The sequence below is a fragment of the Phyllostomus hastatus genome, unplaced genomic scaffold, assembly GCF_019186645.2.
Source record: "Phyllostomus hastatus isolate PE091 unplaced genomic scaffold, TTU_PhHast_1.1 phas_scaffold_501, whole genome shotgun sequence".
NCBI lineage: Eukaryota > Metazoa > Chordata > Mammalia > Chiroptera > Phyllostomidae > Phyllostomus > Phyllostomus hastatus.
Window position 1 is genome coordinate 26,585,225 of NW_025334033.1, and position 26,106 is coordinate 26,611,330.

At 43.6% G+C, this 26,106-nt stretch overlaps 1 protein-coding gene and 1 non-coding gene across 7 annotated transcripts in view; both read left to right on the forward strand.

Moving 5' to 3' along the window:
* The window catches only part of TLN2 (talin 2), a 409,742-nt gene that overhangs the window by 76,082 nt on the left and 307,554 nt on the right, over positions 1-26,106 (forward strand). The gene's annotated exons all lie outside the window — the stretch shown is intronic.
* Positions 2,445-2,573, forward strand: LOC123809050. The gene has a single exon (XR_006783925.1). It is a non-coding gene; the product is annotated as a small nucleolar RNA SNORA33 (small nucleolar RNA).

A 26,106-nucleotide genomic window follows, 5' to 3' on the forward strand; every position in this document is an offset into this window, starting at 1 on the left:
CCTGCCCACCTTGGAACAGGCTTCCCCTGTGCAGAAGCCGGCACCCTGTCAGACAGATTTCTGCACTTGAGTGCTTAGGACAGACCACTGTTTGGGGCCAGAACGATTCCTAGTGCAAATCATCAATTTAACTATGTTCTTCCCTTTGGAAGTCATGTAGCCTTTCTCTGGGAAGATCTCCTGGACAGCCTACCTGGTGGGCTTCGGTGCTGAGTAGCTGCAGCAAAAATTGTCAGAAGCAATTACAGCCCTTTCCTCTGGGTCAGCCTTGGGTTTCCTTGACCTCCTTACCCTGCAACTGCTCAGTGAGGGGGCAGCGGGCACACACTCTTCAGCTGTTGGTAGAATGAGGAAGTGGAAGCTCCAAATAGGCTCTACTCTAAAACAAACCATCTTGACAACAGCCACGAGGCTTGGCATGGGCCTTCTTAGTGAGACCGCATAGTAGTTAGGACAGTAGCTGTCTCCCCCAGATGTTTTGTTTAATGGAAATATTTGAATGATAAAAAAATACCCTCAAACGCCCTCTGAGAGGAGAGGCAGTCGGTTAAGTGGCTTCCGCGATGTAGCTGGAGCGCATCCCTGCACCCATGGACTGCATTTGGCAGCATGTCTTTCGGCCAGCTGCAGTGCTCCCAGGAGATGTTAGGGAAAGTAATGAGGTGGGAATGGGGGGTCGTGACCCTTATGCAGCAGCTGGATTTCCAGGGCAGGGTTTGGGCTGCCTGGAGTTCACAATCCAGCTGCTGCTGCTGCTGCTGCTTGGACCTGGTATGGTGAGGATGACTCAGAGTTCTGGAAGATGGCCCTGGTGATTTCACTGCTGTATCACAAAAGCCCTCTGGGGTGGGCGTGGTTGCTGGGGAGAGTGTACTGATGAATTTGGTTGTGATTTGGATGCTAGTGCTCTGGGACACTGGGGTCCGTTCATTACTGAGTAACTTGGGACAGATTTTATTTTTATTACTAAAAAAGGAAAGATTAGAGTTCTGGTGGCAAATATTGTACAAAACAAGGGCAGATGATACAAAATAAGTTCAGTCTGACATGAAAGGCATCTATTTTGTAAATTATCTTTACAGATCACTTGGTCAAAGGCCAAGGTGTTTTCAAGGGTGTCCCAGGGTTTTCTGGGGGTGTCAAGAGGTAGACTCTAGGCCCCACTAGCCCCACTTCTCAGAAAGGATTAAAACCCACACATTTCCAGATGAAAGTCTGTGTTGGTTTCTATTGCTGCTGTCACAAACGACCACAAACGTAGTGACTTAAAATACCACAAATCTATTGTCTTACCATTTTCTAGATTAGAAATCTGCTGAGTCTCACTGGGTTGGAATCAAGGCGTGAGCAGGGCTGGGTTTCTTCTGGGGCCCCAGGGGAGAATCCATTTCGTTGTCTTTTCCCCTGCTTCTCGAGGCCATCTGCCTCTTCAAATCCCCATCCTCCATCCTCAAACCCAGCTTCTTCGTATCTTCCTCTGATGATGGCTGGGAAAGGTTCTCTGCTTTTAAGAACATTTTTGGTTCTGTTGGACCCATGTGGGTAATCCAAGACAGTCTCCCATCTTAAGGCCCTTAACCACATCTGCAAAGTCCATTTTACATACTCAGTTTCTGGAGGTTAGGACATAGACATCTTTGGGGGACATTCTGTCTGTCACAGGGTCAGACAGGTGTGACTGTGTTGCAGGCTTACAGGGAGGTGAGAGGCAGAAGTAGCTCCAGGGATCGGGGTCTGACTGCTCAGGGCCCACGTCTCCCCTTCCTGCTATTGGCCACACTGCATGATGCCCAGCAGAAGTGGAGTGGGCTCCTCACAAGCTATACGCTGTGCTGCAGCCAGTTTGTCCCTGGATAAGAGGCTTTGAGCATGAGGAGAACAGAAGGAGCCATCCTTCCTATGGGAAGAGGTAAAGCGGGTGTCTGCACTCCAAGCTCTGCCTGGCTGTGTAATAGCTTATGGTGGCTGTTCCTCCTGTTGTATTGATAGACTTCTGCTCTTGTCAAGGCTCTTTGTGGTGAGGAGCAGAGCCATGGGTGAGCTGACTTAAATAAAGTGACTGGAGTCTTTGGGTTGTCAGTGCAGATGGCCTTTACTGAGTGCTTGCTGTGTATCTCAGTGAACACATCGTTGACTCACTAGTGCATGCTCGCTTGTGTGCTCTTTCTCCGAGAAGCCGCTCTGGGATATTTCCGTACAGTGCCACCACTCCCCTGCGGATCAAAACTAGATTAGCTCCTTTACCTAAACTTCCAGGGGAGTCCTTGGCCCAGCTCAGGGCAGGTGTCCAGTTGGCTTGGAGTTGAAAGAGGATCTGTGAGTGGGTAGGTGGGAACGAATGCATTCAGTATGGGGAGATGGCCTTGCCTTATTCAACAGGTGTTACCATGGAAATGCTTTGCAAATAGACTTTGAATTTGTGTTGTTTTAAAATACTTTATTCTAAGCTAGCCAATGAGGCTGCTTACCTGAATGAGTTTCTGCAGAAATGTAGAGAAAAATGGCATTAGCAGAGCCATGTTCTGAGCCTTAAAGACACTGAAGTCATTAAGGTTCCTGAAATGGCTATAAGAAAAACAAACTTTCTTTTGAAATAATTTCAAACTTACAGAAAACTTGCAAGAAGAATATGAGCTCCTGTATAGTCTAATCTAAATCCATTAATTGTCTGTTTTGCCACCTTTGCTTTATCATTCTCCATATTATGTACCATCTTTTCTGAACCATTGGAAAGTTATACGCAGCATGCCCCTTTACCCCCAGATACTTCAATGTGTTTTTCCTGGCAACAGGCGTGTTCTTTCCATGACAACAGGTCAATCAGTAAAAACAGGACATAAAACAGGACATTGATGTACTGTTGTTAAATGCACAGTTCTTATCCAAAGTTTGCCACTTATCACAGTAATGTCTTTTTCTCCCCCCAATTTAGGATTCAATCTGAGGTCGCACAGATTGTGTTGAGGTATCATGGCTTCCCAGTCTCTCTTCCTTAGGAAGAGTTTCTCAGCTTTTTTAAGTCTTTGATGACGTTTACATTTTTGAAGGGTATAAGCCAGTAACTTTCTAGAAGTTTGGGTTTGTCTGGTAATTCCTCACGATTGGATGTATTTTTGTGAGGAATATCATGTAAAGGATGATTTGCGTCTTCCTCTGTACGTCAGGAGACATGTGGCGTCCTTTTGTGCCAGCACTGGTTAGTGTTAGCTTTGAGCCTTTGGTTAGTGTGGTGGTGGACTTGTACAATTTAATCTGTCTCCTCTAGAGGAGCTGAGTGTTTTTAAAGTAGTGCATTTAAAGAGGAGACCTCCTCCTTTAAAGTTATGTCTAGTTTGCAAGTGCCTCTAGTACATGGGAGTTTCCTGAAGTGAGTTCCCTTGAGAGTTCCCTGGCACCCTGCAAGGTGTGCTCTTGAAGACAGGTCCTCGGAGCCCCCAGAGAGCTCACTGGGAGGAAGACATGCCCTGAGGTTGGAACAGAATGTCACCGCTGCCTTTGTGGCCAGAATAGTAAGCTCCATCCTAGGGGCAGAAGCAAAGCTGTCTCGTGAACAGTGCGTACCCTTTCACCATCTCTGACTGTCCTGGCTGCTTTGGAACTACCTAGGAGAGGAAGAGGTAGATTAGGACATGGAGCAGTCTCTTCCTCACACACATGTGACAATTGTGTGAATGCTAAAGATGTTCCAGGCTGCTGCCACTGCATTTCCCTTTTGTGGATCTCTTCTCTCCTGCCATTGACTTGTTGGGCTAATTTGGTCAGCTCGAGTGAGGTCTGTATGCCAGGTATGTAAGACCCCAGATGCTGCTCCTGCATCAGTGGTGGCTTTCTTTGTAGATGTCACTCTTGGAACACAGGAGGCTGCTGTGTGGGAAGGATGTGTGGCTTAGAGCTCCAGAAGTTTTTGGTTTAACTGTGGCCAGTATTATTCCGGATTCAAACTTCTCAAACTTCTTCCAGTTCATGAACTGTTTTGTTGGACATTTGACCTTACCCCGAGGAGCTGCTGGCCCACTTGTCACTACAGAAGCAAACCAGATGACTACATGCAGCCCCATTTAGGGTTGACAGGGGAAATGGCACCCTCTAAAACTGAAATAATATACATGGTCACAAAAATTAAGTACTCATCACGAACAACAGTACATCTTGTACACTCCTAGCACACTCGTAAGAGGTGGGAGACACACGAAGGAGTCTCACGTAGCCTGACCTCAAAGACATGGCCTTTCTTCTGACTGTTGCTATTACATTGATTTATGGGTTCATTTGTTTCTCAGTTTTTTGTTCTTTGTTCTGAGCAGTTGAAATGCCTGATCCTGTTTGTGGGGTCTGTCTCTGCCTGACTTGGGACATGTCTGTGTCCTCAGCAGAATGGGCAGCGACAGCAGGCCTCCCAAAGACAGCTGGGTGGGAAAACAAATAGGCCTGGGCACGTATTCCCAGAGGTTGTGTTTGTGTCTAAACTGGCGTAAATAAAAATTATAGGCAGCTTTAGGAAAACTAGATCTGGAGGTGCTCCATCTTCCCTAAAAGGTTGTTAATCATTTAGTTCCTTATCCTGTGCTGTGTGGTCTCAGCAGAAACTTCTCAGGGTTGTGTATGGTCTCTCATTCCTAAAGACATCGATATATATCACTGGCTTTTTTACCTGTGGAATTTTTGCTCAAGGAAGGGGCTTCGGCAATATGTATCACTTTTTACCTTGAGTCCTTTGTGCCCAGCACAGAAATGCTAGGTAAATGTGTCCTGGTAGTGGTTGTGTGGAGAGCAGGTGTTGAAGAGGTGTGGGGAGGAGGGCTGAGGTTGATAGAACAGGGCTGAGACATCCTAGAAATGCAAAGAGTAAGGTTTTGAGAAGAGCTAGAATAAACTAAAAGTCACATGATAAAAATACAGTGGTGCCTCATTTACACTGGAGTCTTCTGGGAAGGAGGAATTCAGAATGAGTGAGTTTTCTAAGTAATTAAGGTTCTGCCCAATTACAGGCGAAACTCTATTCAGTTTTTCTTGAAAAAATCGGCAGTACATTATGTGCTTTCCTGCTTTAAGAAGTAGCAGATAAGCGTCATAATTTTACCTTTTCCTTGTGACTCAGAGTTCTGGGCGGAAACAGTGGCCGCTCTCCAGACTGCGAGGGTGCCTGGGTTGTGCCGCTCGCTCTGCCTGCCGGCTTCTCCCTCCCTCCCTTCACCATCTCTCCTCTCTCCAGGTGCCTCAGGAGCTCCTGCTCCTGTGCTGTTTAGACAGTTGGCTTCAGGCGAGACTGAATGTCCCGGGGGCATCCCCAGTAACATGCTGGCCTCAGAGGGATTGCTCCCTCCTGTGACTTTAAGTGTATGGGCCTGGCGGTGGCTGCTTGGTTTCTGCCTGGAAGCCTTTTCTGCGTACTTGGGATTGGTTGCTGTTCTGGGCTCAGGTCTTAATTTATAGATGTATGACTGAATGATGGTGCAGAGAGGCCAATGCCACTGAAAGATAAATTTTTTTATTACTTTTTTTGAGAGTAGGAGTCACACCACATAGGAAGCATCAGGGTGGTCAGGAGGCAGGAGACAGGAGCGAGGAGAAAGCCCTGGCCAGAGCCTTTTACTGGGGTTTCCAAGGAGGCGAAGTGGGGCCGAGTGAACATTTTAGCACTGGCTTGTTTGAAAAATTCCCGTGGGCTTTGGACTACAGGTGTGGTCTCAGGGTGCCTGGGACCTGGTCCTGGGATGACTTCGGGTTGGGGACATGAGGCTGGTGTGAGAGTTAGATAGGGAGGTGCTTTGCAGGTGTAGACTCTGGAGTGGTTGGCTTGTACATGAAAGGCATGCTCCTATCTGAGCTCTTGGTGGTTGCTAAGAATTGGCTAGTTCTGGGAGGTGCAGTCTCTCCCAGGGTCTGAAAGGCCCCCAGATGCCAGTGTCAAGAATACAAAAAAATAAGAAAATAGGAGTTAATACATTTGACTGTTATGAATGTGCCACATAGACAAATCCAGGATCTAACACAACACAATGAGAACAGTGGCCTTGTAATACAGGGATTATCCAACTTCTAGCTACCTGCATGATTGCTTTGGGGTCATTATCACCCTCAGTTCTAACTCTGTGGTGTCTGGAGGTTTTATTACAGTGCTTGGGGGGCGGGGTGTGGCAGGGAGGGGGTGCTTTATGACAGTAGGAGGTCTTACATTACCTCTGATTTTTGCTAAAAGGAGGTGTTTCCATCCTAGGGGAAGGTGTTCCCTGTGTTCGTTTTCATTTGGGAGTGGTCCTAAAGATAGATTGAGTTCCATTTCACTGAGGGAAAGTCAGCAAATTACCAGATTCTAAAAGAGTTGGAGGGGGAGGCAGTGCTGGTGGGGAATTTGTTCTCCCTTCACAACTTCTGGTGTGTTGTGTATACAGTTCAATTGATTACTAATGCCCAACACATACTCGTTTTATGAGCAAGCTAAGTTACTCACTGCAACTCAAAACTTTCATTTATTATATAAGCAATACATGCTACTACATATGAATCTGTAGAAAATTCAGATCCATAAAAGAAAATAAATATTACCCTTATAATCCTGTCACCTGGTGATAGCATGTGTTTTGGATGATGGAAATGTTTCATATCTTTAACATGGTGGTGGTTATAACGGTGTAAAATTTCTCAGAACTAATAAAATGTATGCTTAAAATGAATGTGCATTATTGTATGTAAATTCTACCTCATAAAGTTGAGGGTATTTTTTTTTAATCACATGTGGTATACTCCTATTTTTATAGGAAATAAAAGATTTTCTAAATAAAAAAAATAAAAATGATAGTCTTCTGTATGTCTTCCCTTATTTTTTCAAAGCATTTCTCTTATAGCTTTGACATTTTCCCAAATTACAAAATTCATGAATAAAATTATGCAAAAGTTTCCTTTTACAGAATCTATTCTAAATAACTGCCTCCTGTAATGGTGGGATTCTTGTGGTCCCAGAGAACTTTGCCGATTCTTAGGTCTCTGATGACCCTAGGGAGAGGGTTCAAGGTGGTGCTCTGGAAAGTGCACGGCAGCCCAGGACCAGGTCCTGGTCCCTGCCCACCGTGTTGCCCTCGAGAACCTGCAGTACTGGTGTGGCCTTCCTGTTAGGAGTTGTGGATTGGAAGGGCTGGGAATCTGGAAATAACTACTTGACTTCGATTCGTGTTCCCTGCTGTCTTCTCCTCTGAGATGCCAAGTAGCATGTTTGTAGTTCCTCGCTGGATAGCCAATAATGGGCATAAATCATGATCTGGGAAATCCAGTCCCTGGACAGCTGTTGGCCAGCTGCTAAGCTGGTGACTCGGTGAACAGATTCTCAGATGAAAGTGAACTTTCTGAGAATCTTAAATTGTATCAGAGACAACAGAGCCATACTTCCAGACATTGGTCATGCGGACCCAGGTTCAAATCCTACCTGTACCATCGAATGGCCCTCTGAGTACAGACCAGTTATAAGGCTTCTGAGCTTTAGCTGCCTCACCTGTAAAATGCTGGTAAGGTACCCACCTGGTGGGATTGTTGTGAGAAGGGCATTAAACAGATAATGCAGGCCAAGCACCCGTACCATGCCTGACTCATAATTATCCTTCACTAATTTACTGTCTCTCCCACTCTCCCCCGCTGTTTTTGAGTATAGGAAGGCCTGAGCAAGTTACTCTTAGGAGTGAATCTTTTCTGAGCTTGCCTTACAAAAATGTCCCCCAAATCTACATGGCCATGGCCCTCCACTCGTATGCTGTCTCACATAATAAGTACTGGTCCAACACAGGGCAGGCTAAGCCTAATGTAAGTGCATAACCCTGATCCTCCTTGTCTAAGAGAAGGGAGGAGACTGGTGAAGAGGTTGTTTTTAGAGCTGTCTAAATTGGGGATGCAGCTCTCCTCCGACAGGGTGGTGCTGCAGTTCCTTTATTCCTAAGAGGAAACGTGGTAGGAGGCTGAGAGACAGGAGTCTGGCCGGTAGGTTTCACATGCGCTGTTATCCCCAATGCATTTAGCATCTTCAGTTCTCCACAGGGTCCCGGGACCCCCGAGCTGATGTGTTCCCTTGGAGTTTGGACGGGCACAGCGAAGTGCCAGCCCGGTCCTGCAGCCTTCCCTTTGCTGACCTGCCCCAGGGCTGAGGTTATGGCTTCTTCGTGAGATTTAATTACAGCCTCTGCTTATGGCTGGGCCTCAGCTGGTAGAGTCCTGTGGGTTTTAAACAGAAGTGCTTGCCTCTCCAGAAGTAGATTAGGGAGATGTCTATTCAAGCAGGGGATTTATACATGTTAATTCTGAGAGCAGACATCTGACTGAGAAAGGACTGTGTGACCTTACTTAGGGGGAAAAAGGCTCTACTTTGTAAACCTGTATTCATTTAAGAAGGAAGAAATCATTATATGGCAGAGGTTCAGGCCCCATGGGGTATTTTCTGGGTGATTCTCCCTTTTAAGAGTCGTTTCCACAGACGTGATAAAATTATCAGTAACTTCTGACTGTTCCCACTTCATCCTCTTCCGGCTGAAAAATAAAATCTCTATCCATGTTTCTTGCATATCCTAAGCTTTTGTCCCCTCCTTCCCAGCCTTACAAGACAAGGATAACCATCTCCTTTTAAAAGGAAGATGAAAAAGGACAATTTCTGAAGAGACACTGCCGTGTACCTCTCCTCCCATGCTTATTCAATACTGGTGAGTGGTGAGTGGGTCCTAGGCAGACTCACTCCAACACAGCTGAACAAGCGATGTCAGGCCCTTCCAGCCAGTCAGCACCTCCTTCCGGCCTGGCTCAGATGCCGCCCTTCCGAGCGTGGCATCGGAACACCTGGCACAGGCTTCACCAACTCCTAGTGTGCGACTGGGCTTTTGAGTCTGCATTTCTTTCACTGTACTTGGAGTTGTACTGTGATATCTTCTCAGTCTCCCAGACAGAAAACTGAACTTCTGGGGGTCAGGATGCTGTTCATCTATTATTTCCAGTCATTCTTTTTTTTTGTACAATTACCCTCTTAGGACCCAGAGTAGAGAGATGAACAGGACACACTGTGGCACGTGGTGGGAATGACGAGCAATGGCAGCGCTGCAGGGTTTTTCTGTTTGTTTTGTTTTTGGTGATCTACATATAGCTGAGAAAGCTTTGGATCGTTCTTCCCAGAGCATTCACTGGAGAGGAACAGAACGTGAACCTGGCTGTTGACCCTGACTGCAACACTTTGGAAGCCAGTGTTAGGAAAGCGTCTTATGGGAATGGCATTTACAAGTTGAGGGGTTAAGCAAGAACTCCCTGTTGAAAATTTTCTTGCCCTTTGCCAGTTGGGACCAGGGTAAGCAAGGGAGAGAAGAGGGTCAGAGCGAACAACTTTCAATGAGACAGGTGTAAAATGGGAGCGAGAGGCTGAATACCTGGGACGGAATTTGAAGTGCCTTGTTGAATGGAATGTGGATGTAGAGAAACTCGAAATGCTGGTACTTCAAATGCACCCAGCTCTATCACCAATTCTACCTGGAGAGGATAACTATCACTGTCTTTTCCAGAAGCAATTTTGTATGTAAAGCCCTGAAGGACCACATTCCACCTGATCCCTTTTATTAACAAAATTGTTGCTTTGTGGTGAGGTAGGGTGTGGCTGGAGAGCCCTTTTAAGAGCGGAGCCTGGAGGTATCAAGCTGGTTAATTGCATGTTTGCCTTTTGGCCTCTTTCCAGTCTTTGATCATGGATGACCCCTTATCTATAATTTTTAGGTCAGAAAAAAAATCTGCTCTTCCTCTTCCTGTGTTTTGTGAGCTAGGGAGACTGTGATAATGATCTGAGCACTGGCTTTGGAAAGCAATTGCAGCCTATACGAAGGACCAAGATGGATTTCATGACAGGATGGATTCCACGACAGACGCCAGCTGAGCTGGGCACCCTTTTCCTGACTCACTATCTCCATGGATGCCTTCCAAAGCTGCGGGCTTTATCTGTCTACATACAGGACCGACCTGTATATACCCTGGGGTGAGGTATGCTGGGGGCCTGCATCTCAGAATCCCTACCTGACTATGGGTCACATGCCTGGCCACATCTCACACCACCTAGATAGCTTAAAAAGAAGATAGGGGACAGCATCTCCTAAAATTCTGGCTCACTAAGCTTCAGACGAGGAGAGTAGGTTTTACCATTGAAGAGCCCTGTGTGTGACTAGGATGGTCAGCATGTTGGCCCCGATCACCCTTACTCCCTCCACAGGTCCAAGCAACAGGTACAGCAGCTGGCAGCGTATTCATAATGCAGCCTCTCGGTCTTCACCCAGCAGGTCCCTGCGCCAGAACCTGCTATTTAACAAGGTCCACAGGTGATTTGTGTGCATGTTAGGGTTTGAGGAGTATACTGCAATATACACTGTATATTGTATATTATACAGTATGTACATACAGCATGTATAATGTTGTATATCATACAGTATGATCAGTGCTCTGTTGTTGCTGGAGATAGAATATTGGCTCTGTATGTGTGCATATGTAGCTTACCAATGCATTGGCTCTTAAGGAATGGGCTATAATTCGTGTATATCCAATTTTTAAAAATTTTATGTGAATCATCTTTTATGGATTGATTACCTTTTACTCTTAGTTGCTTTGCCTTCTGTTCAGTACACATACACACTTTATCTGTAAGATGGACTGTGTTCTGTAGCCATACAGGGAACGTTTTTGTGCTTTACCTTTATTGTCCCTGCTTCTGTTCCCTGCGCTGGGAAATAGCCTCTGGCCGTGTCTCCCTCGCCCCTGGGGACGTGACTTGCTCCCACTTCCCAGTATGATCTTCCCTTAATGTGTGACTATTGACTGCACTTACTCCAGTGTGCTCGAATTTTTTATTACATTTTTGTGGGAGCGAGGTCATATTTTATTCCATAGCTGCACCTCCCATGTCTAGGCCACACTTGATGCATAGTAGGGATTTGATAAATGTTCATTGGGGTAATTAACGAATGAGTGGCATCAATGACCCAGGGTTTCCTGCCTCCTCCTCTGAGGGTGGATAATATCAGTGTACTTTATATTTTCTTCCTTGCTCCCTCTACAACAATTCCAAAAAGAAATTGTAGTATTTGATTCATGAAGAGTAAGTCTGGAGGTGAAACAAAATTAGGCAAAATGGATGGGCCTTTAATTAGGTTGCTGGGATGGCCCTTTAGAACATCACTGGGTGGCCTGCATGCCTGTTGGTGTGTTTCTCAGCTCCTCGGGAACTTACCTGCTCAGTATGCAGGGCTTCTGCTTCTCTCAGATGGGAAGAATCCTGTTTAGATCCAGCAGTATCTTTGGTTGATGACATTTGAAAATAGTTCGTCAGTGTCATTATGTCACAGCCACCCAGAACTGGACTAGCCGGGATCACTCAGGAAAAGTAAGAACCTTATTACATAATGATTTGTTTCCCTGTGGGTGGTTTTATATTGAGGGACTCCATAGTCAAGTTAATATACCTTTAACGAATTCATAATTAAGAAGACGCACTTATTGTTAAATTATAAAAAAGTTTATGCATTCCAGTGCCAAGGTGTTTTCTCGGTGGAGAGGTTGTGGGTACTTCTCTGTTAGCCCCAACATTCTGGCATCTCTACTCGGCTACCCAAACTCTGATGGTTTTTCACTTGTTTAAAAACTAATCAAAACCCCAACCTTCCTGTCTTAATTGAAAAATTTAAAGTCTAGAATTTTCTACCTGTTAAAAATGTAAATATGAATTAGATTTTTTAAAAAGTAAGTGCTCTGGTTCACATATCTACTCTGAACTTGTTTTCCTAAATATGTCCAGTGTAGGTTCATGATTTTTGTTTGAATTTCTTTGGCACAGTTCAGCAGCCCCTAACATTACCCACTGACGCAGTCTTAGAAACTACATTAAGACTTTATGTCTTTGAGATCATGTAAAGCTAGGCTATTTATTTTTATACCATCCATAACTATTTGAAATTTCTTAGAATACCATGGACAAACCAGCATGGTTGAGATGACTAAAATTACTAGGAGGAATAAGTACTATAAGGTGAAACCACTAAGCTATCTCAAAACTATGTCCTTTATCCAGTCTCATTGTGGAAAGAAGTATTTCATATTGAATAAACTTTCCAGATGACAGACTCTTACTTTTGAAAGACTTTAAACTAATGTCATTTACACCACTTTGGAAGTCTGTCTAAATATTTCTGTTCTTTGTTTCAGAGAGTGCCAGAACAATGTTTTTCCTAATAATGCAGGATCATCCTCATGCTACTGCGGTATGTTAAGTGATTTGAGTAGAACTGTTTGATCCTACAAAGCGTGGCCCCAAATCTCTTAGGCAGTTTTCATGCTGAATCTTTGAGTGTTTTTAAAGCTCCCTTGTGTCAATGGTCAGTTTCCCCCACTGTCACCTTGCCTGTCCTTTTTGCCTTCTTAGTGGTGTGTGATTTGGCAGAAGAGCCACTTGGCAGGTTTTTTGGGATTAGGCATATGCAGTGATCAAAAGTGTTGAGTTTAGGTAAGAGGGACAGGCGTCCACCGGAGGGTCAGGGATTGCTAGCCAATGGCTTCATCTGCCAGAAGAAAATTTTAAAAATGATTCTGGGTTGGTCGGCAGTTATACCCTGCAGAGCTGAGATCATGCCTGACTTATTCCAAGTATCTGTCACAGGAGTGTGAGGTACATCCAGGTGTCAAATGACCCCCAACACCTGGTGAGATGTTTTCTATAAAATTTGCCTTCTAGGGGGGCTTTTTTTCTTAGTTCAGTTCTTTTTTGTGGATAGGTATTAATCAGTCAGCAATCCATTACATTTTAGGATGGGGGGGGCAGATTATGTGGAGGGCATGACAAATTATTAAAAGATATTTGGTAATACTATTAAAGGAACTGATATACTCTGGAGAGAGCTGTGTGAGGGTTATTGTTAAACAGAGTCAAGCTCTCTTGATGGGACGTAGTAGAGTCTAAAGTCATGGATGATTAGATGACTAGTGAAAGACCGAGAGGATTTGATCTTTGCTATAGTACCTATTAAGAGAATTACAGACATGCCATGCTGACTTCACAGAAGATTTTAGAAATAATTCAACAGTTTTTTTTCTGGGCCTATCTATATTTGCAATCTGTTCTTTCTGTTCCCCTGGGACATTATTTATTACACAAAATTGAACAGAGAAATGGCCTGGATATGACTTGAAACTAGGCTTCCTTTAAGCAAATATACTTTGAAATTGAGAAAAAGGTGGTGCAAATGTACCAATTGATTAAGTGTAATTTGCCAAAATTTGCCATTCCTTAAACATTCTTTCCTCGAAAATTCTTTCAAAATTACAGTTCAGGTGAGAGGAAGAACAATGAATGTGTACAATGGATGGCGGCCACTGGTGGCTTTTGTCAGGTCTAAAACGATGCAATAGGGCATTCCTGGCCGGAATGGGTCCCCAGACCACACTGAAGAACAAATGTTCATTGTCTTCAGTGTGTTCAGTGTATAGGGAGGCACTGTGGGTGGTCTCCATACCATATAACAGGAGGACACCTTTGCCATGGATTGAAAATGCTTACACTGGGTTCCAGTTGGGCAAGGGCAGTAGTTGCCTCTGGACTCCTGGCACCTAAACAGAGCCAGCTCCTAGCAGCCTCCCTCATGAAGCAAAGCAAGGGAAGGAAGATTTCATCAAAACGAAACGCCCTTAGAAATGGCCAAGAAAAACCTGGACTATCTGCGGTGGCAATCTGAAGCTCCATCAGTCCTCACTTGGAGTTGGGTACAATGCAAAATTCCTTCTTGAGGGAGTGCAGTTGGGAAAGGAATTTTTGTCTCAATTGAGTAACTTTTCCCTGCTATTTAATATGCATACTCTTCTTGAGCAGTTAAAGATGCAGAAGAAAGGCAGCATTGTTTAAAGACAATCCTCCCAAGCTGCTCTTGGCCATCTTTTCTGAACCTGCAGGCCCTGCCACAGTCCACGTGTGGACAGGATTTTGATGTTCAGAATTTGGTAACCTGAGGGGGTTTGCTCTCTTGCCAGAGCACTTGTATTCCTCATGAATAGTGCCACTGAAAAAGGCATTCTGTGCAAGTTTGGGTGTTCACAAATATTCTGCTTAAAGGTGCAGTGTGCTATGGGGCATGTTATAGACCATCTCAATGAGCACAAGACAAATGATGGTTTTCAAAAGGCTGAAAGAGTCTAGGACAGGTAAGCCTCCTGTGCATTTTATAAGAAAAGGAGCAGTTTTTGTTTCTACTTCTTGCCTCTACTTGGTCAAATGATGTGGGTGGAGCCATCGACTGGCATACTCAGGCTACACAAGGCCCTTTTGTTCCCCTAACTCCTGAGCAGGTCACATGTGTCTCTCTCTGCCTGGATTTGTCAAGCAAGCCTTCAGCTGAGCCCAAGGGGAAGGCTGGGGTGGATACGCATTGACTGATCTAGTTGAGAACTCCCATCAGTTTCCATCCATCCCCACTAGGCTTATACTGAAGGGGCCTCCTACAAGGTTGCTGGAAACCCCCCTTTGCTGTTTGATTGGCTCTTGAAAAAATGAAGCTTGCACTCACACTGCTTTGGGAAGACCTTAATTGTTGGTTAGAACTGTTCATGATTCTGCCATCCTCTGAATAGCAAGGCAGCCTGCTGTGGGGCAGGATGTCTCAATTGCAGAAGTGACCAGAGTTATACTTGGAAAGGAACAGGCACAACTGGTGGCCTCCGGCCACACTGATGTGAGTGAACCTCTGGGAGTTGTTGCTTTTTCTTTAATTGGACATTGTTACACCAGCAGGATGTTAAAATGGTAAATGATTTTAATCCAATGCCTAATGAAGGCTCATCTATTTTTTCCTGTCTTTAACCTTTAAAGATATATTTTGAAGAATGCCATATACCTTATGGCATACCTTATGACTCATTTTTGACATGATTATTTCCAAGGTAGGGAACTAATGAATGGGCCCCATTTCTATGGAGGGTCAAGTACTAAAACAGTAGCTGAGAAATGAGTAAGTGTAGTTTGGGCAAAGTAGGGCCAGTGGGATGGAGACAGAGTGGCATGTGGCACAGCTTTGTAATCTTTATTGTTCTGCTTGTCTGTGCCTATGATGGGCCTAGTGGGAGGCCAGTGACAGGTGGCTGTGCCTTCAAGACTGTGCTGCTCTAATGCATGAATTGGAAGGCATCGTTACTATTCTTCTCAGCTGAATAAAGCTTTACAGTCCCCTTGATAAAGCTGCTACTTCCTTATTTTTTTCTAAGGCAAAATAAGCACTGTTTTTCTAGGAAATGGCATTATGGCCTGAATTTACTAAGTTTGACAACTTTTCTTAAATGCCTTCAAAACATGGAGTTGCTAAAAACATACTTGAATTGCTGGGTTCCTCTTTAAAGGATATGAAATTAGTTTTTGGGCTCTGTCCTTGTGACATAACGGAAAGAGCAGTGGGTGGGGAGTCAGCTGGAACAGCAAGCCTGTGCTGCCAACCGCTGCCTTAGCTCGGTCCGCTCAGCTCGCTCTAGGCTCTGGGCATCAGGCTCATTGCCAGAAGCACTGGCCTGGTAATATGTGGACTCTCCTTAAACCATGAATTTCAGACAGGAATCAACTGCGCTCTTGATTCTAAAGTTAGTAACTGCAGCTCAGCTGATCCATAAAAACTCATCTGTTGCTTGGCTTCTGGCCCAGCTGGAGGGGAAGACAGAGGATGTTATCTGTGGCTCTAGATCCAGGTTTGGAGATGGAACTTGGAGACATGAATGCACAGGCAGGCAGAGAGAACTGGCACTTGCAAAAATGCCAGTCAGTGTGAAATACAAAGGCTGGGTGGTAGATGGCCCTAGACTTCCCTGCTTGTCCCTTCCCCTCTGGTAACCACCATACTGTGATCCGTGTCTGAGTCTGTTTTGTTTTTTTTACTTGTTCACTTCTTGCTTTCTGTTTTATATCCCACCTATGAATGAAATCATGTGGTCCTTACCCTTTTCCATCTAAGTTATTTTACTTGGCATAGTACTCTCAATATCCACCCATGTTGTAAAGGTCACTATTTCTTCCTTTCTTATGGCTGAGTAGTATTCCATAGTGTATATGTGCCATACCTTCTTTATCCAGTCGCCCATCGAAGAGCACTTAGGTTGTTTCTATGTTTTGGCTACCGTGAATAATGTTCCAACGAACATGGGTGTATCTATATCTTTACAAATGAATGCTTTAGAATTCTCAGATAAGACTCAGAGGAAGGACTGCTGGGTCATATGGTAGCTCTATTTTTAATTTTTTGAGGGACCTCCATGCTGTTTCCCACAGTGGTGACAATCAGTTTACATTCCTACCAGTGGTGTATGAGGGTTTCTTTTTTGGACTTCTCTGTTTTTGTCACCTTTGCCTCCCTTCCTTACTCTTGTGCATTTGGTAACAGCTTGGAGACCAATCCTTTCATTCTAGCTGTCATGGAGTCCAGAGATGGGTCACAGAAAAACAATTTTGTGAAGCCCGGGAGGTTTTTACTTTAGAGCTCTGTTTGCTGTGTTTTCAAATACACTCTTCCAAGGCCAGAGTTTTACACCTCATGGCCTGGCCACCTCTATGCACATTGCCTCCCATCCATGTGGCCAGATTTTCATCTCTGCTGTAGCAGAGATAATAAACTCCCTTGGTAGCCATTTAAAAAGCTTTATTTATTCTTTTAATTTCAGAAGTTATATGTGTTCACTGCAGATAATCTGGGAGGTGTAGAAAAATACAGAGAAGAGAATAAAAATCATCCGCTGAGAGTAAAACAAAGGGGCTGACCCTCCATTGGAACTCGCCCTGAATTTCATGTCAGCAGTACTGAGGTTCAGACTAACCACCCACAAACACTGGGATCGACAAGGGCTTACGCACATATCTTGATATGGTTTGTATTTAATCTACATCAAGCTTGAATCCTTCAGTTACTGAAACTTTTAGTATTGACTTCTCTGTTTAATCCAAATGTGCTTTTATACACTGAGAGACCTTCTTAAATGATTAGTGGATTCACTCACTGCCATTGCCCTTTAAAGCTCCTTAAGCAAGTGATTTTATTCTGTGGAGTGAAAGGGAAATGACAATGCCTGCCCTCCTCCTTAGCCTTTCCCTTCTTGGAAATTCCCAGGCAACCCGTGGCCCTGTGCGTACGTATGCTTGGCTGTGCTCTGTGGAGCTCCCATAGTATGCCTTGCCCCATTTTCTCTCTTGGCTCTTCTCCAGTTGGGGCCTTCCTAGAAGGGTGTTTTCCTGCTCTGAATTTATGCTCGTCTCCTTTTATCGGTTCCTTCTCCTCTGTCCTGTGAGGGTGTCTGAGAATAAGGACAGGGAGGTAAGGACACCTTACTCAGCTTCCAGGAGAACGTGGTGTTTTGTGGTTGGGCTCACACCACTTCCTCAGTTGTTCTCTCTTGACAACCTCCCTTAGAGTCCTACTTTTCAGCAAGCTGTGTAGTATCGAAGACCCCGGGATCTGAATTGGGAAAAAGAGTACCTGGGTTTGGGTCCCACCTCTCCCTCTTTCTTAATCTGTGTATTTTTGAGCCTTTATCCATCAGTAGAATCCACTCCATGAAAAAGCTCTGGAAAGAACTGTGTAAAGTTGTAAATTACTCTGTAGAGATTTTCTGGTTTCCAACTGTTCTTCCTTTTTTGGCACACAAGGTAGTAGCTTTAGATTTTATGTTGTTTTTGTTTAACTCTAATAGGTCCCTCAAGTAAACGGAGATAGATATCATATTTAAGGATTGGAAGACTTACATTGTTAAAATGTCCTTACATCAAATTTACCTAAAAGGTTCAAGGCAATCTCAATCAAAATCCCAGAAGGGTATTTAAAGGTTTTTTTTTTTATGAAGACATCAGCAAGCTGATTTGAAAAAGTTATGTAGAAATGCAAAGGACTCAGAGTAGCCCCCAAAATGTTGGGGATAAAAACATAGTTGAAGGGCTTATACTACCTGATTTCAAGGTTTACTCAAAGCAACAAAAATCAAGACAGTGTGGCATTGGTGTAAGGATAGACGTTAGATCCATGGAACAGACTAGAGAGTCCAGAAATAGACTACACACACATAGTCAAGAGATTTTTATCAAAGTGGCCAAAGTAATTCAATGGAGAATAGATGACTTTTGAACAAGGAATGCTAGAACAATTGGCAATCTATATGAAAGAAAGAAGGAACCTTGATCTTTAGCTTACACCATCTAAAATAACTTGAGATAGATTGTAGACTTAAAAAAAAGAAAGAAAACCTGATCATTCCTTTAGGCTATTTACTAATTATAACTGGCATGAGGGAGGAACAGTGTGCTAAGTGTTGAAAGGGTAGCAGAGAACTAAGTGTTTTTTCCTTTTCTTTTTGACTCTGGCCCATTCTTGACACTGCCCTATTTCTGTTGGATAATAACAGACAAACAGAAAGCCGTGTTTCTTGGTGATACCTTCAGAGGAATAGATTTTGGTTCTCCACTTGTCCTCCTCTTCTTCTCTTATTTTGCAAGCAAATCTTAGAATGCTCATGAAATGTTGTCTTAAACCTGGTTTACATTCACTTAAACAATCCTATTTTAAAGTGTACTAGGAAATCCTGACATTTAAAAAATTATGTGACATCATGTCAGTAAGCAAGGAATCCTTCTGTTTAGCCAGTGTTCTTCCGGCAGTTCCGTCCTGAGGGCCCGCCCACTGGAGCCCATCTGCCCTCTAATTGGGGTCTGGGGTGGGGAGCTCAGCTGATGGGTGAGTCCTCAGCTCTATAATTTATCTGGTGGCCCCAGGCTGGAGCACTTCCTGGACTTCTCGAAACTACAATGTTGGCTCTGTTTCATTTTAGGCACAAACATTAGATGTTAGGTGAAACTGGGAATCTGTCTCCTTCTTCTACATGCTGCTTAAGAACTGCTTTGTAGCATCAGTAAGGAACAATTAAGAAATTTACAGCAGGTTGGTGAGAAAGGGTGACAGAAGTTTTCCCTAAACCTAGTCTGTGACACAGTTTGGCCTTGTCTGTCTCTGTAGAGGAAGAGAAATTGGCTGCTTTGAGTAGCCTTGGTCATCAGGTTAAACAAAGGTCATCAAATACCTTGAAGCTACTTACATGATGGCTAAGTTAGTGATAAATCTATGATCATTCTTTCCTTTAATCAAACAACAACTGTCTCGTGAGCATTTACTTTTTGGCAGGCATTGCTGTAGAAATGGGGAAGATCATTATGAATAAGATCCAACCCCCATGGAGTCTACACTCCAGGAGTAAAGTCTTTCTGGTACTTTTCTTATCTCTTTCTTCAAACACTGTGCTCAAATCCAGCCATTGTGGCATCTCCAGGAGAAAGGGACCTCTCTGTCCTCTGAAAGCATTTGTGTGTGTTGCAGGTTGTGAAGGTGGCAGTTGTTACAGCCCATAATTTAGGAGCAGTGCATGAAGGGGCTTGGGTTCCCCTCCAGAAAACTGGACTGTGTCATACCTTTTCCGGGTGTGTTGAGGGGAGAAAAGTGAGGAGACTCCAGTGGTGCCTTCTGAGTAGGAAATGTTCAGCAAATATTTATGGAGCAAAGGTTGGGGGACTCTTAAATTGGCAATGTGTCTGAAACAAGTGACATTGTCCCATGACCTTTCCCCGGGGTCTTGCATACTTTGATATGACAGAAGCAGGCATTGCCCTGTAGTTATAAATAACTACGCAACTTGAGAGTTGCACTCTAGGGCCTCAAGTTAAAACAGCTGATTCCACTCCTGCTATAGGGCAGAAAAACATCTTTTTTGAAATCATGTGTGAGCAGAATGGCACTCAGACAGGAAATTAATCTTCCTAGAAATTTTACCAGGAAAGCAGAGTGCTTCCTCTTTAACACCCGCCCCATTGACCTCCAACATTTATGGCTTTTGTATGTTTGTCACTTTAGCATATGTAGAATGAATGAATTACACATTATATGTATTTACCAGGTGACAGTTAAGTAGCTTTACTTCCTTTTAGCTTAAAACACTTGAGGAGTTATGTTTAGGTGAGTTAAGGATTATCAGGAACCTTAAAAACCATTTAATTCAGTGTTTCCCAAAACACCAATCCATGAATTGGTCTAAAATTCAGCAGGAGAAAGATAAAATAATTTTGTTAAGATAAATTTATTCTAAGAATTGCCTAATTTTATTGAAAAATATTATCCAGAAACTTCTGGCCAAGATGGAAGTATAGATAGATACACTTTGCCTCCTTGCACAACCAAAAGAAGGACAACAACAAATTTAAAACCAAAAAAGCAACTAGAACTTCCAGAAAACTGAACTATATGGAAGTCCAACAACCAAGGAGTTAAAGAAGAAACATTCATCCAGAGTGGTAGGAGAGGTGGAGATGGGCAGCCGGGGTGGAGAGGACTTGTGGCAAGGCAGCGGCTGGAGGACCTGGGGTGGGGAGGGGCGAGATGGCAGCTGGTGGACTGGGCAGTCCCAAATTTGCATGCAGATAAACCAGGACTGGGGACTGAGAAAGACCGAGCAACCCAGGGATCCAGAGCAGGGAAATAAAGCCTCAAAACCTCTGACTTTAAAAAGCCGTGGAGGTTGCAGAGGCAGGAGAAATTCCCAGCCTCACAGGAGAGTTTGTTGGAGAGAGCCACGGGATCCTAGAACGTACACAAACCCACCTACCAGGAATCAGTACTGTGGATCAGGAATGTGGGCGAAGTGACTGAAAGCTGGCCCAGAGCTGAGCAAGTGGCATTGTTTCCTCTTTGACCCCTTCCCCACATACAGCACCACAACATAGCAGTGTGGGTTGTCCTGCCCTGGCAAATACCTAAGGCTCCACCCCTTACAATGTAACAGGTACGCTGAGACAAAGAAATATGGTTCAAATGAAAGAACAGTTCAAAGCTCCAAAAATAGAACTAAGCAATGAAGAGATAGCCAACCTATCAGATGCAGAGTTCAAAACACTGGTAATCAGGATACTCACAGAAATGGTTGAGTATGGTCGCAAAATAGAGGAAAAAGTGAAGGCTATGAAAAGTGAAATAAACCAAAATATACAGGGAACCAACAGTGAAGGGAAGGAAACCAGGATTCAAATCAACGATGTGGAGCAGAAGAAAGAAATAAACTTTCTACCAGAATAAAATGAGGAAACAAAGATTCAAAATAATGGGGAGAGGCTTAGGAACCTCCAGGACAACTTTAAATGTTACAACATCTGAATCATAAGGGGTGCCAGATGGAAAAGAGGAAGAGCAAGAAATTGAAAACTTATTTGAAAACATAATGGAGGACTTGCCCAGTCTGGCAAAGGAAATAGACTTCTAGGAAGTCCAGGAAGCTCAGAAAGTTCCAAAGAAGTTGGACCCAAGGATGCACATACCAAGGCACATCGTAATTACATTACCCAAGATGAAAGATAAGGAGAGAATTTTTTTTTTAATTTGTTTTTAGAGAGAGGGGAAGGGAAGGAAAAAGAGAGGAAGAGAAACATCATGTGTGGTTACCTCTCACATGGTCCCCACTAGGGACCTAGCCTGCAACCCAGGCATGTGCCCTGACTGGGAATCAAACCAGCAACCCTTTGGTTCACAGCCCAAGCTCAATCCACTGAGCTACACCAGTCAGGGTGGGAGAGAATTTTAAAAGCAGCAAGAGAAAAGAAATTACCTACAAAGGAATTCCCATAGGACTATCAGCTGATTCCTCAAAAGCAATCTTGCAGGCAAGGAGGGGCTGGGAAGAAGTATTCCAAGTCATGAAAGTCATGAAAGGCAAGGAGTTACATCCAAGATTACCCAGCAAAGCTATCATTTAGAATGGAAGAGCAGATAAAGTGCTTCCCAGCTAAGATCAAGTTAAAGGAGTTCATCATCACCGAACCCTTATCGAAGAAAAAGAAGAATATCACAACTATGAACAGTAAAATGACAACAAACTCACAACTATCAACAACTGAACTTTAAACAAAAATAAAACAAACTAAGCAAACAAGTAGAACAGGAACAGAATCACAGAAATGGAGATCACATGGAGGGTTATCAGCTGGATGGCAGGGGCAGGAGGGAGAATAGGGGAAAAGGTACAGGGAGTAGGGAGCATAAATGGTAGATACAAAATAAACATGGGGAGGTTAAGAGTAGTATAGGAAATGTAGAAGCCGAAGTACTATATGTACAACCTGTAGACATGAACTAAGGTGGGGGAATGCTGGTGGGAGGAGGTATGCAAGGCAGAGGGGAATAAAGGGGAGAAAAAAATGGGGCAACTCTAATAGCATAATCAATAAAATATACTTAAAAAAGAAATACTATTCTTCCTGTTTTGTTTTTTTTTTTTTTTTTACATTTTAAAGTGGCTGTTTTTAATGAAATGATGGTTTGCAGTGGTTTTTTTCAAGGTGGGTAGGACATTGAAGACAAAGTTGTCATCCCAGTTAGGAAAGGGGTGGGCTTTTCTGCTGTGGAATACCAGAGTCTGGTAACCACTCTCCTAATGGAAAACCCCATTTGATGCTTGAGTTGTCTTCCTCCTGTCACCAAGCCCCCATCAAGCAGGGTGCTTGTACTGTGAGCCTTCTGCCTCAGGCTGGTCCTATGTGAGGCAGCTATGGCTAAGGTCATGGAAGAACTGGTGTTTTGTGGAACATTTATAGTCATAACCTAGGCAGATACACAGAGCACAGGTGAGTAGGTAGGGCAATGCAAGGTGGGCTTTGGGTCAACTCTTTGATGATTTCCGTGGCCAAAGCAGAAATGACTGTGAGCATGTGTTAGTGCCACGAGTTAATTGTGTGGTAATTAAATGCTAGCATGGTTGATCAGAGGAAGTATGTAATTGAAGCATAAGAAAATGTGTCATGTTTAGTAAGCAATTGAGTTGTCTTCCCAAGGATGTGGGCAGCAGTGGGCAGGAGAAGCACACGTCTTTCACAAGGTGTTTTTGGCATGGTTTTGCCCTTTTGTCTTCTAAAGAAGATATGTAAGGTATTTCTCCTAAAAGTAAAAGCCTAAATCCCTTATCTACCATACTGGAAAGCCAGATTCACACTTTTATATAAAATAGTCTCTATTTTACAGTACTTTATTTTTGACATGCAGAATATTTACTTGTTACCCTTGGTAAAATGTTAAGGTTTCTTTTTTTTGTTATAGATATTTGGACTTTTCTATTTTTAATACTTTTTATTTAATAAGGGAATCTCTAAGGCTAAACTGCTCTGTAAGTTCTCCTTAATTGGTATGTTATGTAGAGATAAATAAATACAGCATTTAGCCACGGTGATAAATTTAAGTATATGACATTTTCTTCTAGACGAGTGAACATTTAAGCCCTATAGATGGCCACTGAAGCAAATATATATTTTTTAATGGGCAATTTGAAACAAAAGTGATCAAGTTGGTATCAAGTTGAAAAGAAATTTATGGAAACCAAGTTTATTTATTTAAAAAGTAACTTAACTTTGAATACATAAAGTTTTCATAACTTAGGTTATTATCTTAAAATCTCCTTGGAAATATGGGTCCAAAATTTGGGCATAGATTTTTAGTTAGTGCAAAATTATTTTAGACTCATGTTTTCCTGTTTAGGTATTCTTACTGTAATATTACTATTAGACCAGTGAAGTTCTGTGTGTAGCTATTATTTACCCCTTTCTTTAGTGAATAGAATAATAAACTAGTCTGTAATCTCAGTGTCTTATTTATTTGGCCTTCCTAACAACCTGGTGAGTAGGTATTGTTCTTATCTCCATTTTATAGATAGAGACTATAATAAGGGTGTCCAGATTTGAACCAAGGAAGTCTGGCTTTAAGATTTCAGGTCTTAACCATTACCCTATATTGCCTGTCTACAATGCTGGTCATGCTGACAGTGATGGCCTTGAAGTGGGTTGGGATTTGGGAATGGCTGCTGAATAAAAATGGATTGGCTTTTCTGTAAGAATTGCCCTTTAAAAAAAAAATGACCCAGCCCTGGCTGGTATGGCTCAGTGGATTGAGCACCAGCCTGCAAACCAAAGGATTGCTGGTTTGATTCCCAGTTAGGGCACAAGCCAGTGTTGTGGGCCAGGTCCCCAGTAGGGTGCACAAGAGGCAACCACACATTGATGTTTCTCTCCCTTTCTTTCTACCTCCTTTCCCCTCTCTCTAAAAATAAATAAATAAATAAATCTTTTTAAAAAATGACCCCTGTATGTTAATACCTCAGTCGAGATAACAGAGCATATTTGTTTAGCCAGTCATGAATAACAGCCCTTTGTTCCATGTGATTCCATTGATCACGCTCCATTTCTGTTACTTATTTTATGAATTCCTATCTTGTGATCCTAATAAATATAATCATATCCAGTTGGCATTTTCAATCTGTGTGACTTAGCAAACTTTCAAGGGTCTTCCAATAGAATCTATATATATTTCAAAGAATGACTGGGCTTGGATTACACTTGGGACACAGAAGTTGGGTGGTGAGTGTATGCCCGCACTTGCATCCTTGGCTTCTTTTGCCTGGGCTGGGGGTGCTCTGCTAAGACTGGCTCCGTAAGGTCCTCTGGGTCCCACCCTGTTAGCATCTCACTGATCCCATGGAGCCGAGGAGGAAAGGGGGTTGAGGTGGGGTCAGACTAGTCAGGTCTTGGCTATCACCGGCCGTGTTTACCAACAGGACCACTGATGTGCAGGGCGCCGGCTGGGGGCTGGCTGGCTGGGCTGCCTCCCTTGCTGGAACTCTCTCCCTCCACTCTGCCTCTTATTGCTCAGGCTCCCCTGAGACAGACATAGAGAAAGAATCCAGTGGCTTTTGATCCAGTCCACATCCTGTTGTTTCTCAGTCAGAAAAGGAAACATTAAGCCTGGGGTTTGGATAGGGACACTAGTTTCAAATTCTGTATTTAAAAATCTTATTTTTGTAAGCCATGTGAAACAAAATATTCTTTTAAAAAGATATTATTATTTATTTTTAGGGAGAGGGGAGGGAGGCAGCAAAAGAGGGAAAGAAACTATTGACTGGTTGCTTCTTGCACGCCCCCAACTGGGGACCTGGCCGGCAACCCAGGCATGTGCCCCAACTGGGAATCAAACCAGGGACTGGTGTGCCACAGGGCCAACGTTCAATCCATTGAGCCATGCCAACCAGGGCAAAATATTCTTAACACAGAGAAAAAGCTTTAAGGTTGGAATTCTCCCAATAGTCTGTTTTTTCATTCTTTCTGGTGTTGTCACTGGCAGCTTTAGTTAAGTACCTTTTCCAAAATAAGCTATTAAGATGTGGCCTGAGGGCCTCAAATGGACTGTTTCAGTGTCACAGCTCATGACAGGTGCTGCCAGCCCCTCAGGGTCAACCCTGGGAGTCCACAAGGGCATACTGTCTCCTCAAGGGCCCAGGGCAGTGGGTCCAGAACGTTTGGTCCTGTGGTATAGTGACTGGGCTTTAGGGTTGGTCAGACTTGGGTGCAGGTTCAGTTTTTTACACAGTAAAATAGGGACATACTGAGGCTTACCTTGTACAACAGTGGAGTTGACTTAGGTAATGAAATGCTATAGAAATGGGTATATTGTCATAATATGTGGATAATGATACATGGATCTTGCCTGACACATAGTAAGACATATCACTTCTTTGAGTTGGACCTAGGACTTCACATATTATGTAATTTTTAAAAATTATGGTTATTGTCATTTGGGGTCCCACGAGGAACCTCTGTTCCTTTATTCCCACTAATCCACGCCTGGTGATGTTTAGCCTGCCCCAGGGTGGTGTTGCGGTTGGGTGTCTTGTAGTTTGCAGGTGTAGGGTGAACTGTGAGTGTCTGGTAACCAAGCAAGGCCCTGTCTCTGCCCACTGATACCTCCAGGCCCTTGGAACAAAACTCAGAGAATTAATAAAATGTGTTTCACGGATGCGAAAGAAGGCAACCTCCAGAGAATCCAAATTCATTGTATAAAGTGATACCACATGCTCCTCTTATGTCCAGAAAAGACAAGTCCATTTAGAATGAGGGGTAACAGGTAAAATGCAGAGATTATCCCTTGGGTGCTTGACCCCAGGCTTATAGTGCACGCCATTCGGAAGCTCTTTGACAACAGCTGGCTGCAGTAACAGAGGGATTACTATTTGTTGTGTGCTGTCCATACCAGG